This window comes from Mycetomoellerius zeteki, unplaced genomic scaffold (genome assembly GCF_001594055.1).
Source record: "Mycetomoellerius zeteki isolate Tzet28-1 unplaced genomic scaffold, Tzet1.0 scaffold155, whole genome shotgun sequence".
NCBI classification, from domain to species: Eukaryota; Metazoa; Arthropoda; class Insecta; order Hymenoptera; family Formicidae; genus Mycetomoellerius; species Mycetomoellerius zeteki.
Window position 1 is genome coordinate 1,085,827 of NW_017256500.1, and position 21,206 is coordinate 1,107,032.

The following is a 21,206-nucleotide window of genomic DNA, read 5'->3' on the forward strand; positions in this document are numbered from 1 at the left end:
CGCCGTGAAGTTAACCCCTAACATAAAAAAAATAAAGTTTCTATAGCTCATTCGATTGCTCATCGTTTGCACATGTATGCACATTTCGAATTTTTGTTTGCACACTTTCAGTTTAAAAGTTATTCAAAAAACATTTGGGGGGGGCCAACTTCACCCTAGCCCCCCAACTTCGAGCAACTTGAATCAAAAAGGTCTTAATCGAAAGAAGTAAAAAAAGCATGAATGAGCGTGGAATGAGCAACGTCGGCGTGTATCAATTGTGTTTGTCGCATAGACGTAATGCGGATTTTACACGATTAGTAATACTAACCAGTAATATTAGGTCTGTTTTCTGTAGCTGAACTAGTGTACACTTTTGGAACTTAAAGTGAGATAGATGTATGTTTGATAGTTAACGAAAGCGAGAAAGAGAGTTCTAGTGCAGTCTAGTGCAGGAACAGAAAACAGACCAATTGAATCAGTAATATTAATAGTACATATAAATATTTTTACAACCTCACATGATCAGGATTATTGACAACATTTCAGTACAGTTTTATATACCTTACGACATTATGTACATACATTACAGACCTTTATAGACAGTTAATAATATTGTCAGCCTAACAAATATTGATACATTATTGACGATGATTTTTCAATTTTCGAGCATCAATATCAATTTACGATAGGGGATATCATTTGTTAAGAGAATACCGATACTTGAGAAGAATTCCGGATCATCGTCAAGATTTTACATCCATCAATATTAGCTACACGCGACTAATAATTGTTGGCATGTGTCAATATTTATTGATACTGATATTATATGGACCGTCCAAAGTGCTTATTATATAAATTGCGGTATAAATTGCGCATTTTCTGATTTTAGCTTCTGTGCTTAGAACATATCAGTGTATCACATGTGCAGCACAAATCATTCTTGCAGCACACTGAAAAACATATACTAAATTTTAATAAATCATAATAAGATTAGAAATCATTTGTTTGACTTGACTAAATATTTACTAAATATAAAGATATATTTATTTAGCATAAGAACTATTAATTTAATTTAATTATCATTTCATTTTATTGAGTAAATATTTATTTAAATATTTAGTTAGCACTATAAATATATACAAAATAATTATTAAATATTAATTAAAATTTAAGATCTCTTTCTGCAATATTCTATTAATATTATAATATTGCAACGTTGCATCAATGTTACTGGAGGCTTCTGTGCTGCATTGGTCAGCATCTGTCTTCAATTTGATATTTTAGAGACAGCAATATGCTTCAAACTGTCTCATTCTTTCCAAATTGATAGTGATAACATCAAAGAAATGCGCAATCTATTGTTATTACATTACTATGATTTGGCAAAATATTAATTTTTTGTCTAGAGAGAGAACACAGAGAAACATAGCAAATTATGATAATCACAAATATTTTCTTCTTCCGATGAATTGAAGTTTGAATTGCACTGCGATTGAAAAAGAAAATACTTGGAAAATAATAATGATAATATATCGTCGCGATTTTATATTTCATGTTTATTTCGTTGCTCCTTTTAGCGCTCGCGCTCATACTTGTGTTCGGATTTACGCTGCATACATGCACATAATGCGCGTTCGCACACACGTAGGTGTATTGACACGTGGCGTGAGTATTAGAGCCGGCATTAGAAGCTCGTGCTCGGCTTTGCGAATTTACGTTCCGCGTTCGAAGGCGGCGCCGGCAGCAGGTTTCTATACAGGTCGCGCCATGGAAATTAGTAACATGAATGTCTTCTCCTATGAGAAACTTGCAATTGACATTTAACGCTTCCCGGACCGTGCCTTTTCTAGACACATTAAATTTAAAAGATAGATGGATGGATAGACAGGTACATTGAGAGAAAGGTGTTTGGTATTTCTGACTATAATTCATAAAATAATTATGGTTATGAACTTCCTTTTTATAATTATTAATGCTATAATGTTAGTAATAATTAGATATGTATTTATGACTCTACTAAAAATATGTAGTTAAAATGATACTACTGAAAATGATACTGAAAATTATAGTTAAATTATGGTAATTGCAATCATTAGTTTGTTTCAGTGATGGTCGATCAGATAGGTAGATAGAAGGATAAATAAAACAAGAGAGAAGTAAAGAGATTTTAATTTTAACATGAAATAACGAGTTTTTTGCATCATTTATCTATACTCACATTGGGTTTTATAATCATCAATTTCTATTAATTGTGTATCTTTAATAATTTAGACAAATTGTAATAATCTTTAATTGATTGCTTCAATCAATTAAAAATCGCTCAAAGTAATTAAACTTAAGAGCAGAAAATTGTAGTAAATTTTGACATACAATCTCAAAGTATTAACGATATATTTTCTAATTTTATTTTTTCAGTTTTTGAGAAATAACTATTTCTTATCATTATTAAAAATGCGCAATTTAAAAAATAGCTCTGTTTAAAAAAATATAGTTCTGTTTAAAAAAATAATGTATGACGTGTTCTTTTGCTGCGACACTGAATACATCGAAATAAAGAATACAATAATATAACATCGGAAATTGCAATCAAACGATATCATATTAAATTATTAGAAAATTAAAAAAATCGGTTTATTTTAATGGGCTTAGCCTCAGTGAACTTGACTGCTCATACCCTCGCATTATCTTTTATTGGATGATTCTAATGGGTGCCATGGGAAACAAATGTTGCGTGGCATGTAATACTTTGAGTTTTCTGTAGTAAATTCTAATGATGGTTCGAATTACACGGCTAGAAGGCAATTGCACATGCTCCATAAATAATGATCTATTATATAAACGCTAGAATAGAATTTTTTAAGTACGTCACTTTATATAACAGTGTTGTAATATTGTTTAATGACGTTTTCGTACGAATTGGGCTTGCAGAATGTACAGACACATTGTTGAAAAATTGAATTTTTCTATTTATTTATCCGTATCGTGTTTTCGCATTTTCTTTGTTTGCCTATTATGGAATTTCTGGGTTGACGTGTATTGTTATCGCAGACGTTCCGGGAATAACGTAACGCTTTATCTCATCGATCGTAAGGTAAGAAAACGAAAAAATTTGCTCGCATTATTGTGCACTCATTTCTTGACAATTGAAATTCGATTCCATTAATTTAACAGCGAAGAAAAACGAAGCACAGGTCAGAAGCAGAAGCTAATTTTAAACTCGCTACCGCTTATTATGCAAGTCCTTTCATCGTGGATCAATGCATACATTGCGATTTCTTTTTATCGCGTGTTGATTCATGCACAAGGGCGTGGTTGAACGCGATCAATTAAATAACTTTCGAAATTCGAGCTACTACCTCCATTATTTATGTGTCGTTAAATAATTGTTCCAACGAATTATAAAATAAATTATACAAATATGAAACGGTCATTTTACGAGTCTTTAATCTGTACGATTAAATGTTAAATTTTTATGTATTAAAAACGTTAAACATATAGTTATTTTCAATTTTATGTCCAGTTTGATCATGCAATCGCAAATTATACAGATATCTGTACTCTAAAAATTATTTTTTTTTTTTTTGAGATATCAAAAGATCTAAAATTTTTATACGATGTCGTATATCTTTTTATCGTGAAAATATTTCGGACATAGTTAGCCCTTCGATTTTATCTTTTTTACGTACATAACATTTCGATTTTGTTATTATCATAGATAAAAAAATTCTTTTCAATCTTAAGAGAGGCGTGTATTAAAAGGGAAAGTATAGGGTGGAGAAGATGACATTAACACCTGTTGCGCCTTAGAAGTCGGTTGCTTCATGCTTATTCCTTTCACCTATCGCTTTGCCATATTTCAAAGTTGTTCTTAGATAAAAAAAAGGCCTATCTTTGTCGGCCTTATCCACCGACAATATCTTGCAATCTTAAGCGGACATGTGATTTTTATACAACTTTGCCTATATTGAAGATAGAGAAATATGTTTTTTTATGTTGCCGCGAAGAAAGATTATATACATTTGTGTTTGTACTGTGTTTTTACAAAAAGTTAAAGTAATCAAAATTAATCTGACTGCACAATTTCTCTCAACACGAATTGGAATTAAAGTGACACCTTCGTGGATCGATAATACATTTGACGATATAAATGACTGTCAACGCGAGTTTAAACATCAGTGTGTTTAAACAATCTTATTATTAGCGAGGTAATCGTCTAACTGTGTATATTGAACGTAACGTTACTGCGTAATTGCCGCGTTAGAATAGTCATCCTACGTAGCGCATTGTGTGTTTGATATTGCGTTTATATCAGTAATTATTATGGTTGCACAATGTATTGCAGAAGAAGGTTTGAGCGGTTTTCTGAAATTTAAAAAGTTCCGTGCTATTTATTCTTCAAATGAATATGCTACAAGTGTTCTAAATATAGCTTCTCGTTGATGAATCTTTTCCTGCAATTTTTTTATGAGATCATTTTTCACGTTTATGATTCACTTGAACTGATGAAATCACTTAGATATCAAAGAAGCGACAGTAATTCAATCCTTTGAGTTAAATAACATTTTGTTATTTTTAACTTTTATGTGTGCCAAAATATAAATCAATCCATTTCTGTAATTAGTTTCAAAATAAACAGATCATATTAATATGTGTATCAGTAAATAATAAGTTAAATTTCAGTCAATTTTAATACATTTTCTTGAATTAAATTGTTTAACTCCCTTGTTATTGTATTAGTTAAATTAATATTGAACACGCTCAATTACGATCTATAGAAATGATAAGAAAATAACTCAAATAGGTATAATAACAATAAGTATAACTTGACATTATGGATTTAACATTATGAAGTGAAGGGCATAAATTCTATTAAATAAGTACGTACGAAAAATTTAGAATCTATAACGCAGCATTATTAAGACGAGATATGACAAAGTTAAAATATTATAAATATTATAAACGCAGTGTTATTTTCACACTTTCTGTCTTTATTGTAATAATAAAAAATTATAAAAAAGTTTTAAAACGATTTTGAATTGATTTTATTGATATAATTCTGATCCAAGAGCCAAACTTAATTTAAAATATTCTAAAATTTTCACTTAACACTTAAATTCTTAAATTAGCTGTGTTTAATAAATGTCACTTTAGTAATTTGTGTTATATATTTTGCACTTTATATTTCATCTTGGCAACGTCCAACCGAAAATTTATTTCACGTGGTATTTAAAGGAGACATAGATTTATTTAAGATAAAATTAAATCGTAGGTATCCTCGGTAAGTAAGCCTGTATTGTTTTAAATAAAAATCTCGCATTGACATTTAGTGTTTGCGGAATAATGCGGAATCGTTACGACGCTCACGTTACAAGATTCATTCGATATACGCGAGATCTCGGTCAACCTGCTATTATAAGAAAACGTCAAAACGGTTGGCAGATAAGCTTACGCGATGCAGGCGCATTGCGTGTATATACGCGCGTGTGTAGACGGTTGCACGCAGGTTGATCTCCCACCGAGATAATCGAAATATCGCGGATGACGATCGGGCGATTATTCATCGCGATATCCCACAGGCGCACGAATAAAATAAAAAAAAAGGCATAGCGGTTGCTGCCTCGTCTCTTCGTCCCTATCCCAGCCGTTATCCTTGCCTGCGCCGTGCTGGATCTTGCTCCTGAGGTGGCCGATAATGTCAATGGGCCTGAAAATAGCTCCTCGTTACGACTTAGCGGGATTCGTTCGCGCGGTTCGTGAATACTTTTACCGCGTCGAAATTTCCATATAAAAATTCCGAGATCGCCTCGTCGAAGCTCGCATTATTCTATAATATGTGGAGACATGCGTTTAACTTTGGCCGCGGAATATTCCGAGACGTATGTACGAGGTCTATAATTGTGAGACGTGTCCTGTGTAGAGGGTTTCGTTAGCTGTCTTTTACCAGAAAGAGATGTCTTCAATTATCAGATAAATTATTTTGCATTTAAGTTTTCGTCATTTCTGCTTTTTGAATATTTCGAAATTTTTCTTTTATTTTGTGTACCTATTATGTATCATGGCCCTTACAACTTTCAGGTTTAAATTAAAAATTAAAGAAAAACGAATCTCTATCTCTATTATATATTAAATTTTGTTTGGAAAATTAGACAGCTATTATAGTCCTCAAATAATATTAATGTTCATGCATTGAGTTTTAGCTCTGTGTGTCAGCTTTATTTTAATCATAATATTATTCTTTTTCTTGCATGTGCATTATCGTGTTTATGACCTATTTATTCAATGAGATTATTAAGTCGCTATTTTAAGAAAGATTGTCAAATAAACCGACGGTTGCGGTTTCCTGTGATCGTTTTTTTGAACGTACGTAATTACGTAGCATATGCATGGCATTCACTATGTAACGCATAGTATCTATAATTAATTAAATCATAAATAAAATATTTTACTTAGCCTATAAATACACAAATTAATTTTCAAAATAATAGAAAAATATCTAATCTTATTTATAAAAATATGTAATACAGCTACTATAAATGCATAAATTAAAGGATATTAAACACGTAAAGATATTAATAATCTGTAAAACACTCAAACGATTTGTTTATCTAAATCTAATTTTTTTGTATAATTTATCTATATTATAAATCTATAATTTTTATATAAATAAATTCTTAATTTTTGTCTGCTAATTCATTAAAGATCACTTAAAAAATATAAAGTTTCAAACTTATATTTTCTAATTCTAAGCTAGCAAATCTGGAAACTGAAAACTAATCTTTCTGGGGCTGTACAATGACAGAAAAAAATATAAATGTACTTATTAATATACGAGCGTATTTATTGATGCATACGTTCAACAAGCCTTAATTATCTCTCGATAAAGAAAAGTGCAACGCGCAACAAAACGTTTCGACTCGACGTGACTCGACGGTTGTCCGGCACAGCTCGCCACGTTCTCTGATTAATAATTAGAGAAGGCTGATTTAATTTCCTACTTCGCTGTCGGGATTATTGGTGGTTAACGCGGCCATTAGACCGCTTCAAGTGGCCGTAGACTGTATCGGCACTGACGCTCCAGTAATTTTACCGGTCATAAAATTTGGGAGGTTCTATTTTCGTCTTCTGCCATCGGCCACGAACGGACGGCGCACATTAGGAGATGCCGCATTTCTTCCATACGCATCTTCGCTGTAATAATTGCAACGGAGAGAGTAGGAGAAGCCCTCTGGTCCACTTGCTTTTATTCAGGCTCGACTCGACTCGTTGCACTCCGGACGGGTGTTGAAACCAGTCGGGTGACGTCACGTATAATTACTTCTTTGATTCACTCTCTTTCTCTTCTATGGTGCCTCTGGCACGACAAATTCGTCGGTCTCGATCAGTGGTGTAACGGGCACGATGCACTTCTGGGCGCCATAATATGTATAATATCTTAGATGTGTAATTTGTTGAGTAAGAAACAAACTGCTCTGCAGTTACTTTACGTTTACGGTAAATTTTTCTATGATCTATTTCCAGTACAGAAGCAATATGAAAATAATTTGCTGAGAAATTTGAAGGATCTATAAATTTAGACAGGTACAAATCTGAAAATAATTTTGGTGGACTATCAACATACTCTCTTAATCTGAACCAGTAGATAATCACTGATATCAGTGCCAAGTATGCCATTGGTAATCAGTGAATGAAATGTGAGATTCCTAACCTATCTAATCTTTATTATGTGATCTAACTAACCTTGTTTTAGTGCATAAATTCAACGAATATGGTATTAGAAGATTAAAATTAACGTACAAATGTCAGTATTTTAATTATATAATGCTCAAACATTCTTCCTTCTTTGAACTTTACTGATTATCTAGTGTCAAGTATGCCACTGGGTAATTAGTGACTATCACTGATTCAGATTTAGAGAGTAGGATATTCAAGCATAATGAAGAATGTTAAAGGGTTTTGACATTCTAGCAACCAGTTTCCTACATAATTATTTTGTAGTCCAATAAAGTTATCTTCGGATTTGTATTTAGCTAAATTTTTAGATACTTCAGCAAAACTGTTCTTTCTGTGTAAATAACATTAAATGGCAAATATAGAGTGTAAATACAGTACGGAATGTATGCTTGAACATTATACTTTCGTTTAGAACCTTCGATCTTTTCCTCCTTCAATTAATCATTTTGCGCAAAATCGCGATGTCGTAAAATTTAAGATATTTCTCGATTAAACAAATTTTTTTACTTTCCATAATATTTTAAAGCAATAGTTTTTATTACGACTACTTTAAAAGAAGAATATATTTTTATGGATAATATACTTATTTATTTATTTATCCTTTTTTTATTACAACGGTTTTTACATAGTTTAACTGAGATTCTGATAAAAATATCACATTTTATGTCAGAGGAAGTTCGGGCAAATCCAGGAGACTGTTGAAGACAAGTTTAACACGTGTTCTTTTTGGAATGAATAAACACCTCGTAATGTAGATCACGTGCCAAGAAATAATGTTGCACACGGCCGTGAATACACACAGAAAAATACATTTTGTACGCAAGTAATAGTTATTCGTTTCAAATACTTCAAAAGTTTAAATATCCGCAAATCTATCATAAGTTCATCATAAGAATCAAATTTATATTCTGAATCTAGTAAGTTTAATACTTTAATCAAAATTAAATTGAAACATATTCGATTTGCTTATTATATAAAGTAGCCTCTTCGATCAATTTCATAATATTCTTCAAAAGAAAAGAAATTCTTGTTTTAAATACATATAATAATGAGTGTTTCTAAAATTTGTAATAAGTATATATTATATATTTTAAGATTATTATCAAGAAAATATTCGTTGTCAAAGATAACCGTTACTTAAAAGGAAGAAAGTAAGTTGAGTAATCGTGTTTCTTAGCAATAGAATGATATTTTTCCACGCCTGTGTATAGTACAGGTTCACGCTCATGGCGCGAATTGCGTCTAATAGTCGCGCATTTAGTTTCGCACGCGAAACGACAATTTACATGCCTTTCAAATCTTCCGTTCTGGAAAAAAAAAGTGTATTAAAATTAAACAGGTGTTACGTAGCGCCGTCGAATCGTCGTAGGGTTACGCTACTGACGCAGTGCGAGTTTGCATTCTCCTCTCCCTTCTCCTCCCCGTTCCCTTCCTCCTCTTCTTTCTCTCTCCTTTCCTCCCTCTTTTCATCCCAGCTCTTTACCCGCCATCCCTCCCGCGCGCTTATCTTGATGCGCGGTTAAAAATAGATCCTGTCACGGCCATCGGCGACATTTTAAAAGCTGAGCGGTCGAGCGGCGCGCGCGAGGGCGAGCGAGCGAGCGAGCGAACGGCCGAGAAACGAGCGGGCGAATTAGCGCCTCCGTGAACGAGCGAATGCACGATCTCGGCTGGTGGCGCCTCCTCGGAACGACATTTCGTCCGCTCGATTCTTCTGCTGCCGATCCACCTGTTCCTTATGCAGCCGCCTTCTATCGCGACTCGGTCGGTACGTCTCCGAAGTATTCCTTTGGAGGAATAAAGAAGAGGGCTAAGATCAAGATTTCCTAAACTTTTCAGAATAGCAAACTTCGCAATCCATCTAGTGGATATGGAAAAATGATGGAGGGGTGGGAATTAATTATTTATTTATATTTAATTTTATTGCTCTTCTTTTTTAATTTTTTATTAAATACACTTTATTATTATATATTTTTTAGATGTATAATATGTGTGTGTGAAAAATGCACTTGTTTCCTATATCTGTTATCTATTATAACAACCTTAATAATGTCGATATGAGTCATTTTCAGGCATAAAGAGTTTGATATTTATAATTTATTTTGTAATTTAGTTTTAGTGCCTATCATTGCTGAAAAGTTAATTTTACAATTTTTATGTACGAAGTCGTAAAAGGGAGCAGCTTAATATAATGAAATGTAATTCGACATTCTAAAATTTTTCGCGACACACTTTGGGGATCCCTGCTTTAAATAATAAACGATTTTGCTGCTGAAATACTAAACTGAAATACTAAAAAATTTAGCTAGAGATACAAATCTGAAAATACTTTTGTTGGATTATCAAAATAATTTTGTGGGAATATCTCTTAAACATGATGAATAATTCTGTAAAATGTTTTGACATTCCAGCAACCAGTTTGAACGTCTTACATAATTATTTTGATCCAACAAAATTATTTTTAGATTTGTACGTAACTAAAATTTTAGATACTTTAGCAAAACTATCCTTTCAGTGTAAGAAATACATATTTATCAAGAAAGATTATGGTATCGCTCTTAGAATACTTCACAATTGTAAAGCAAAAATAAACCATTGTTGCATTGGGAATCAAGACTATGTATATGCATATTTTTTGTAGCTGCAATACTTATCCGAATACAGGAAAAAATATACGTATTATGTAGTAAAGTAAAAAATTATGAAAAAATTACACTTATAGTCGCTACGAAAGTTTTGCAATACAGCTTAATTTTTTCATAAACATTCAAAGTAGTTACTTTAGCATTTTAATGCATTTTTTCATACGAAATCAATTTGTAAACAATCGCTGTCATGTTTCTTCTGTGAGGTCAGCACACTTTTGAATTGCACGTTGCTAATAGTAGTTCGTTATCGTTGGAAAATCCTGTAGCAATTCCTTTTAGTAAATCCCTTTTAGCAATTTTTTTATTTCGGGAAACAATCCAAAATATTTGAAAATAATACAAAAAGTTCGAAAATGATTTAGATAAAAATTTATTTCAGTAAAAATAGATACATTTAAAAAAAAATAATTAAAATAAAAATTAGAAAATTTTTATTTTAACTATAAAATTGTATTATTAATATAAATATTGACTAATAAATATAAATATTGACTTTATTGAATAAATTCATATAATGTTAACATTCATTTTTATACGGAAAGCTTAAATTTCCGATTCCATTTATTTTTTGCAGAGACTATATATCCTTCTTAAAGATGTATCAAATTAAAAATATATCTTTATGAATATACCTAAAAAAAATATTTAAAAAAAATTAAATTTATATTCAAAAATCGAACAATGCTCTTTTTAATTTATTTAAAATATCCATTCTTCCTAGAGAAATAAAATTAAGAAAAGGAGCTAAAAGAAATAGATGCGCATATAAGGTAAACGTTCCAGTGTCCGTACCTACGTCCGGACACTTACACAAAATTTATTATTATTAATCTCAAATGGTTTTCTTATTACAGTATTATAATTTAATTGCATTTAAAGATTACAATTAAATTATAATATTACGTTTTAAAAAGCGTATTTCAGACTAATATTAACTTAAATAAATAAAGTGTTATGTAAATGGACATAGATTATGTCCAGATATAGGTATATGTCCAGTCACTGGGATCGGACAGTATACCTATGTCCGGACAGTTACACAAAACTTTATTTATTTATATTAATATTAATCTCAAATGCATTTTTTACCTTAAAGATCAATTTGAATTAGTTGTCTTTTGTCATCAAACATCTATTTATATTCTTATTTTCCGTCAGCATATTAATTTTCCAATTGTAGTCGGACAATCATGTCTCAGTGTCCGACCGGCTTGTCCGGCCACTGGTGCATTGACGCATTCTATTATTTATTTAAATATTTTAATTAATAATTGTTATAAGTGGGTTCAAATAATTTTTCCTTGCTTAAAGGAGTTTTGAGTTTTCAAACGAATACAAATATTTATATTAAAAACCTTTTTAACGTTATAAATTGTATTATTTATGAGAACCTAACGCTTAAATGTCTAGCTACTGGGACATTTACCTTAATACATATATACGGATATAAAACGTGCAATAACTAAAAATAAAACGTAATAAATAAAACGCGTATATAAATTGCACTGATGAACTTCTCTGTCGCAATAACGCCGACAGATCACGAAAGATCGATACTCTAAGCTTCTTGGGAGCATCGAACTCTGAGTCAGACAATGAGCTTGGACCTTGCGTAAATGTGATGTATTTACGGTTATCAGCGGCGTATCATCGCTGCTGCAAAAATAACCGATGCTTTCGTTACTCGACCCGTCTTATCGATGAGTTTATTTGATAGCGCTTAACCACGCGTGAACGGAGTGATTTGACGTGCAGTCTGAGTCTTGATTTACAGACGCGATCCTCGCGTGCTTTGAACGCGCCTCGAGTTACATCCGGAAATCGGACGACGCTAAAAAAAAACTCTTGCCGCTGCTCTTGTTCCTGAACGAATGTGACGGGCGCGCGATTGGTTTCAACTTCGGTTACGCTTAAACCGTGATTTAAGTGACCAGTTTTTGTGCATTTTAAATCGGTACAGTCTGTCTTTTCTTTTTTCACGTTTAGAAAGTTTATGATTCTTGTGTGAACTCGTCAGGATGGAATATACGTCAAAACGTATACTTGCTATACTGAAGCGATCAGATGTATCTTCTTAATCATTATAATGAGTTTGGAAAAAAATTGGTAATAATAAATATATCTTATAAGAGAAATTTTTCCAATAAATGACTTGAGAAATATCGAGTAAATTATAATCTAGAATGTTTATTGTTTTTTTATATGTATAATTATATGTACATATATATATTTTTTTTAAATACCAAATTTTAATTTTGATATAAATATACACACATATACAGCCTTGGCCAAAAATATTAGGCATCTTATTAATTATTATTTAAAGTTTTAGAAATTATTTGCTATAAATTATCCTTTGTTTCAAGAATCCTTTAAATTTGTGTATAATGCCAATAACCAACAGGTAAAAATGCAGATAAAATAATTCCAGATGAATAAAAAATATAAGTGCCTAATATTTTTGGCCACATCTGTATATATAATTATATTAAAATTAACATTTGATATTTTATTCCTTGCGTGAGAGAAAGTGGATTTAATAGCCGTGATTTGTAAAATAATTATACAAAGGTTTAAAAATTCTCGCCTCAGAGAATTGTAGTTTACATCTTATATCGTGATATATTTTTGAGAGTTCGACGATGTAAATTGGTCAACGTCTTTCTGGTCGTTTTGAGTCCGAGCATTTCACGCGAGCCGTTCAACCGGCTATAAGACCATCGGTTGATACTGCCAACAATTGAGATTGGTCTGGCATTCCGCGAGATCATCATAGAATTCGCATCTGAGGGTAGCCATGGCCCAAACGCTACATATAATGGTATTTCATGCTGTTATACATCACGCTAACGAACCGGCTACAATCTAGCACCTGTTTCCTTTATGTGATCTCAGCATTCCTTCGTAAACCTCTTTCTTACATCCGGTACAGTGTAATTCATATCCTACGCACATTCTATTCACGTACATGCGCATTCAATAAATATATGTATATGTGTGTGTGTGTGTGTGTGTGTGTGTGTATGTGCGTGTGTTAAATGCTGCGTAAATATTACTTATACATATAGTATCTCGATATGGAGCAGTGCTTTTGTTCTCGTGTTATGCTTGTATAGTTATTATCAGTAGAGGAATTTTATCCATTGTATAATTTGCATCTATTTATGTTATAAATGCGCTTACTATGTTATCGCACGTGGACTATTATCTAACACTATCAATTCCGACATGCAACAAGAATTTCAGAATTTTACCGAAAAGAAAGACTGAAATATCTAAAAATTTAGCTGGATATACAGGTCTGAAAATGATTTTATTGGAATCATTAAAATTATTATATAAGACGCTCAATTCGTATTCATCCGTTATTTATCATGCTTCAGTTTTCTATGTAATTATTTTGATGATCCAACAAAATTATTTTCAGATCTGGGTCTACTTAAATTTTTATAAAAATTTTAGCGAAATCGCTTTTCGCGTTTCGCTTTTTCTATAATCGAATATTTCAAAATTCGTGTAAAATTTTTTATCTATAAACATTCATATATACATAATTTGTATGTGTTTAATACAATTTTTTGTTTTATTCTAAGAATATTTAAACTTTATTTGTACGTCTATTTTAAAATACAAGTTTATCTTTATCATCTCTTTTATATGTAAAAAAATATAATTTTATTTATAGAGATGCGTAATGGTGGACAGTATATAGGACACTTATTTGTTGTAAGTAAACATGTCTCGTACGAAGCACTCTTACTATCGTAGAATCTCGCATGGTGATATGAGTACCGATTGTATGTGATATCGTCCTACCTAAAGATTTTGCATAGACAGTGTACACACATAGAATAACGATTGCGAAATAGAATCGCGCGAAGGCTTTCGAGGATTCGATGTACGCGACTTAAATAATTCAAATATCCGTTAATGGGCTCGATTCTCGTACGTGAAGGATTAAGCTTCTCTTACGCGATCTGTACTATTTTTCGAAAAGAAATTCTCTGACGAATTTTCATATCGTTTTTGAGACTAGTATTCATAGTCAGATCTTAAGACTCTCTTATATTTAAGACAGTCTTAAGGTGTCATGAACTAATCAGAGAGCCGTATTAGGATTATTAAGACACTAATTATAAAGACGGTCTTAAAATAAAAACGGACTGTGAATACCGATTTAATTTTGCAAAGAAAAAGAACATTGTATTTTATTCCGAGATTTGAGAATTTAGTAATTAGATTTTTGTATAACATACTATTATTTTTTTAGATTGCTCCTCTATTATACATCGTGCGAAATGGGCATTATGCATCACCTCGTCGATTGTAGATGTGCTGTCGAAAGCTAGGCAAGGTCTTTTTAATCGCACACGTATATCTTTGTGAAGGAATATGCGTTGAAGATACTAATAATTCACGCTTGTCACTGTCTCGGCTAATTACGTTGTTTAATAAATCGAGTCTTATAAAATAGCACTGTATTTTTTTTATGCTATTCTGTTCAATATTAATGATTCTTTACTAAATCAACCGTTTGAAATACATTTATCGCGCGATTAATTCTATGAACGTAAAATTTGTTTTTGTTTTATGACGTTACGATAATCTAAGCAGACTTTTAGCCTATAATTATTTCATTGCATTATGATTTCTAGATTAAATTGTGTTTCTAATTACAAATTGATTATAATTAATTACAATTAATTATACATACAGATGCGTTTTTGTTAAAATATTAATGAGGAATGATATAAGAACTTGCATCTGTCACTGTTTTAATTGATTACACGAGCTTATATTGAAATTAATCTTTTCATTGATAACTAGTAAAATCTGCAATTAGTTTTAATGTTTTGATAACAGCAGAGTTTTAACAGTCGAGATGTTGTCAGAGCACAGCAGTTATTTCTTTAAAACGTTTCGATCAACTTTTCTTTTATTCTGATTAATATATCGATTCGTGCACAATTTCTATGAAATGTTTATAGATAAATAAAATATTCTGTTAAACGTCTAAAATACATAATTTCCTGGCTAGCAAAAGTGACAATAATTCATCATCAATATTTTTCTTTTGATATTTTACTACGTTTGCGGCTAATCAAATACGTATATAATTTTTGTTGCTCAACGTGTACGATAACACTACACATGACGCATTGTACGACACGTGGTGCGAATTCATATTGATTACGTAAAATCGTTATATGCTATTTTTATAATTCTGCGATGATACATCTCGACATATATCGTCAGTTAGTTTTATTCGCAATATTTACGGGATCGATGATCACAATAGCTCATTAAAGAAACGATTCTATAACCTGTTCTACTCCATTATAGTATACAAGATTTATTCGCATCTTTGACAATAAACCTAGGTTAAGTAGTTTGTAAATTAGCGATAGGTGAAACGTGTCAGTCAGCGAGGACACGTGCTGTGTATAGAGCTACCTGAGCGTTTTTTCTCGTATCACAGCAAGTGAGAGAGAGAAAGAGAGACTCCTTTTCTCTTGGTGGTTACAACGTGCCAAAGTCAAGGAAGCCGTCAGGGCCGCAACCGGCTAAAGGCCGGTTTTGTATGTAGGGCGCATCGGATACGAGGCATAAATCGCTCGAGGCATTCGCCAACGCAAAGAGTAGACTGACAAAGCGTACACGCGCAATCAGTGGCGTAGCGAGTAAATACTTGGCTTTATTTTCCAAAGCTAACTTGAGTCTTGGAAAAATTTATCTGGCAGGATATGCTTTCATCAAAACAGAGATCATTTTTACACATATAATACAGCTTCTACATTTTTCTAAAAAAAGTGAAATCTCATTTACTTGTTTACTTTATCTGATATTTTTATTTATAGTGTTCTATGAAGATGATATGGATTATTTGGAAATAATATGTAGATTATATGTAAAGCAATAAGGCAAATCACTATCTTAACTCTTAATTCTTTTTTAGCTTTATAATGTACCCAAAGCTTTCTTTTTCCAATGCTTTTCTAATATTTGTAACTTTTTTATTAATAAAAATGCATACATTTGTTCAGGAATTTGTGTTCCTTAAGGTGTTTCGATTGAAAAAAAATTTTTCTACAATTTATTTTTATGAAAGTTATAAGCAATCGAATTAGGTATATCATACACACCGAAGTGTGTTGTTCCCATAATATCGCATTTAAGTGTTAATGCTAAAGGGTTTGTGTTAAACGAATTGAGTTATAAAATCTACAGATCTCATGTAGAAGTTAATTTTCAAATCGCTCATAAATAACATATCTGATGAACTTTCTAAACCTTGATTGACACCCCAATTTTCCCCTACGCCATTGTTCAGCGTTCAACAGTCGCGAGCACACGTATTTCGTGGGATAGATCGGCACGTACATATACATACCGGTAATCGGCTAGGGGCGGTCGGATCGGAGGACCAAAATGATCGGTGAAAGGAGAAGCTATTTTTTTTAATTGGCTGTCGAAGCGGCCTCGTGAACGTGATGATGACGGGTGCATGATGGGAGAACGAGTGTTTGGAGGAAGTCGCAAGAGTCGCGATTAAAACGTAAAAATAGCTGGTGCGCGTACTACACGATCGTTAGTCGTTGCCGCCCCGTCTAACACGCGAACCCGGAGCGGCTTGCCTCTTCGGTTACGCACTATGTGCGTGTAAACGCGTGGTCCTAGTGGTCTTTTTGCGCTTACCAATCATCAGTTCGATTGTGTCACTTCGAGAAGTAACAGGCCGCGGCTGACTTTTCGACAGATCCATTTTACGCGCAATCGTATCCGCGTAAATCGCCAATTCGATCAATCAATTCGACAAGTTTCAAACCCGATCGCGGTACTAATATCGGGTAATTGAAATTGATATTAATCTTGATAAGTTTAAATTTCGATGTCGTACCGATAATCTTCGCGTTTATTTTTCGCAAAAGGAAATCCGATATTCGGCGTAAGAGTGTTTTTTTTTCTTTCTCGCACTTATCTAATGGAAAATTGAACGCGGTGAAGTTATATATTGGTTTCTGTTTAACGCCAAAGCGTCTGAATCGCTAACAGGGGTCAGCGGTATACCGTTAGAATTGATTTTTTTATAAATTACACCCATAAGCAACGGTTGAAGTTAACTAAGATTCAATTAACGTTTGTGGATCCTATAAAAGAAAATAATCTTTAACTCGAGAAAGTTAATTGCACTCGTTGATGTAAGTTCTTTATCTTTTTCTCAACAACGCGATCCATTTTTGTGGTACAATAGAAATGTTTTTGCGTCGTGAAATCGTCATGTGATGCCATTGAAAGATTTAAAGTGTGAATGTGAAGTTTAGATACCTAATTGGAGTAATTGGACATTTAAAAAATCTTTGGTTTAATCGAGATGTCTATAGGATTTCAGTATTTACAGCAGATTCTTTTTCTTTACTTGAATGCAAGTTTTTTTAGTGTCAATTCAACATCATACAATTTTAAAAAAATTCATAGTTTTCAATTCAATTGGCGATCGTGAGACACGCGAGTGAGTTCCTACTGATCATTCTTTGAGTGTCGTGCGATGCTGTAGATCGACGACTTGATTAAGACAGATTGAACGAGGTACTGGCAGTCTGCTCCAAATTGAGCAACGTTTAATAAAGTCTAGAAGAATCGGCGGAGATTCTTCTTATTGACGTATTTAATAATCAGGATTATCTATGTTTACGTATCTTATTTTTTGTTAGAAAATATCGATAAGTTTTGATAGTCCAGCTTTGCTCGTGCGCCGCATATTTTGATAATAATGTAGTAAGGAAAAAAACAATCATGACGAATATGTAATAGTACTCGCCATTTTTGGACGTCACAAACATAGATTGCCTTGATTGAAGCGGATTACGAGTGGTGAATATTTGCTCCAACCACTCTTATTGCTTTATCTGTCATAATTAATTTTAATAATTAATTCTCGGTATACGTTCCATTATTAAATCGATTGGTGTGTAACATGTGAACTGATACAAAATATTTAATTGTTAAATGTCCGTACAATCTTCAGCGATTTTATTACTTTACTCATATAATAACGTACAAAATTAATTTTTATCTATATGCATATCTGTTTTATTTTGTTCTCTGATTATGTAATAAAATTAGCAATATGAGTAATTATAATAAAGTATTTAAGAAAATGTTTATGCGGAAAGTGCTTAAAATATTTCCTTCATGTCTCAATCCAAATTACAAACGTGTTAGTTAAATATAGCATCCGAGAATTCTTGACAACGTACTATCGAAGGATTATCTAAGATATAGAGAACTTTTTATACATTATAATATTCTTTTATTATAAGCACGTTTTATTACAATCATATTATCGTAAAGCGCCTTGAGTACAAGCGCAATTCGTAATCTTGTGCATAGCAACATGTAATTATATTGTACGGACCTGTTTCTCGAGATAATATTAGCAGTCATTATTCTCCCCAGAAAGTTTTCTACAATATCCTTTTTGTTATGTTATTTATGTAGACTTGCCCGTGTCTAATGTCTTATATAACCGATGTGTTTCTAACTTTGGCTTATTACTGAGGCAATAATTATATCTTGCTAGCTTTTGGAATCGTGTCTTCGATGCTCGACAGAAACTTCAATTTTGCGTTCGATTCTTTATTTAACTATTAAGATTTTTATGACATCTATATTAAATATAACATGGAAAAATTGTCTAAATTCTAAAATTAAAAATTGTCTAAGACTTTTTATTACTTAGAATAAATTTTTTTTAATGTTGCATTCTTTTAAGAGATCTAGGTAACATCTCTAGAGATTTATAGAAAACTCAACGACTCAAATTAATTTTTGATTGAAATAGAAACGTTATTATGACGAAAGTATGTGTATGTATTTAAAGTTGGCATTCCTATATTTTCTATCTTTATTTTTTAAACTTAATCGTTAGAATTCTTTTTAAAGTGAAATAGATGGTCTAGAATTTGTTTAAGAAAAGCCAAAGCCCTTTATCAATCGTATCAAAATTTTAAAATCGATCTCAGATTAAGAAGTGGAAATTGCTAATTAAATTGCAGAACTAGATCAATATTACAAATATCGTCACTTCTGTTATCATTTTTAAGATTCGATGGAATATCAACTCATCAGATATATATACGTTTGTGAGTGAACTTTTACGATCTTTGTTTGATGCGCAGTTTTGCTCACACTCATGCACTTTCTCGTTTGTTCTTGCGCTTGTACTTAAAGGTCCGTTGAAGAATAATAAAAGTGCAGCGTGACATTTTCGCAGTGTATGGCACGCGGGATCGCGCGCGATATTGTTTGACGGGGAGGAAAAGTGCCATTCGTGAATTTTGCACGGTAAAGAGCAAAGGGAATGGATTCGATACGAGATTTGAAGCGATTGCTGTATGAACGTACGGAGGCATTGCGACGTCGCGACGAGATCGTCGAAATACTTGAAAAGGCGCTCGAGGAGCGCGACGCTACGATCCATTACCTCCAAAATGAGATCGATAAGTTCCGGCAGATTGTCGAGCTGAACCTGGTGTCTACTGCCATTGATTCTAATCAGAGATTGAAGCGACAAGCCATATCGGCGGAACCTCTCAGAAGCGATACGAAACCGGTGGTGAAGTTCACCAAACCGCAAAGGTAGATCGGCAAATGCCTTGAACGTCGCATAACTTTTATTTTATTCATCAAACTTTCGATTTCTCTTGATGAGAAATGCGTTCACGCTCTTTTTTGTCATTTTCATTACTGTATTTATATTTTATATAAATTCTATCGCGGTATCGCGGTAGCAGTTGATCTTGATTTTATAGGTATTTGTATCTTGACATATTTAATACAGAAAACGATTACTGTAAACATGTATGCTCATTTGAGCATAAATAAAATATTTCATATTTATATATAGTTTATAAAGATGAAATTAAATAAAGCATATAATTTCGTCAAGACTTTATTTAATTTAGATTCTGCTCCAAAAGAACCGTTCAATTAATTTTACTGAAAGCAGTAACTACGCATGAATGATTCCATTTATGAAGTTAATATAACATAATTATATGGACACATTCTATTATATGTATAAAAAAAATAATGACAGTTCCAGTAGCACTTTTCATAATTCTACAGATGCTTACAATAATAAAAAAAAGTTCTGCAGTTTTAGAAAAAAATCAAAATTAGCACACCATATCTTCAATTTTTGTTTTTTAGTATAAAAATGCGGAACTTCTTTTTTTTATAAGGAACTGTAAATAATAACTGTAAATAAACTGTAATTAGAACTGTCACTATTTTTTTTATATTAACAGAATGTGTTAATTTCACAGATTCTGAATGATTCTTTCTGTGATTACAAGTAAAATTTAATTACGAGAGTATTCGAAGATATCAATTTCAATACATTGTATTCTTTATAATACTGATTTATATTCGTACATCAAAATCATATTAGTGTTACATTTTAGAGATTACACAAAAAACAATTTCGTTAAAAGATCTAAAAATGTAGATTTGATACAGATCTGAAAATAATTTTGTTGAACTATCAAAATAATTATGTATAGGAAATTCAAGCATAATGAGCAAAAAGGTTTGACATTCTAGTGCTTAACTGTCCTACATAATTATTTTGATAATCCAACAAAATTATTCTTAAATCCGTATACCTACTTTTTTAGACATTACAAAGAAACCATTTTTTTGAAATAATTAATTATTTAATGCTATATTATTATACTTTCGTTAGATTTTTCCACCCTAAGAATTTCTCTTACAATTAAATCTGTTCCTGAAATAGATTTTTGAAATATATTTAATATTACATTTTTGTTACTTATATTTATG

At 32.0% G+C, this 21,206-nt stretch overlaps 1 protein-coding gene across 1 annotated transcript in view; it reads left to right on the forward strand.

Moving 5' to 3' along the window:
- The window catches only part of for (cGMP-dependent protein kinase for), a 47,514-nt gene that overhangs the window by 5,814 nt on the left and 20,494 nt on the right, over nt 1-21,206 (forward strand). The gene's annotated exons all lie outside the window — the stretch shown is intronic.